The sequence below is a fragment of the Phyllobates terribilis genome, unplaced genomic scaffold, assembly GCF_046119375.1.
Source record: "Phyllobates terribilis strain yellow unplaced genomic scaffold, ASM4611937v1 Scaffold_2__4_contigs__length_985480577, whole genome shotgun sequence".
In the NCBI taxonomy this organism is placed as follows: domain Eukaryota; kingdom Metazoa; phylum Chordata; class Amphibia; order Anura; family Dendrobatidae; genus Phyllobates; species Phyllobates terribilis.
Genome location: NW_027362762.1, coordinates 56135842 through 56136081, shown reverse-complemented (window position 1 = coordinate 56136081; position 240 = coordinate 56135842).

The window sequence follows — 240 nt, the reverse complement described above, 5'->3', positions numbered from 1 at the left end:
GTGGATTTACTGGGTATTTACTGCCCCTCACCCTCCCTGGGGCTCATTCATATGGTAACTGTTCTGCATTGTTTACAGGTGTAATAAACATATTATAATGTGTGGTTGTTAGTTTGCACCTTGTTTGCACTGTCTTAGTTCTTCTTTTATAATACCCCTGTACTGTTTACACCTTGGAGCATTATTTGCACACACCCTATTTACTTTCCTTTGTTTTTATATATACATGATAAAACTTTT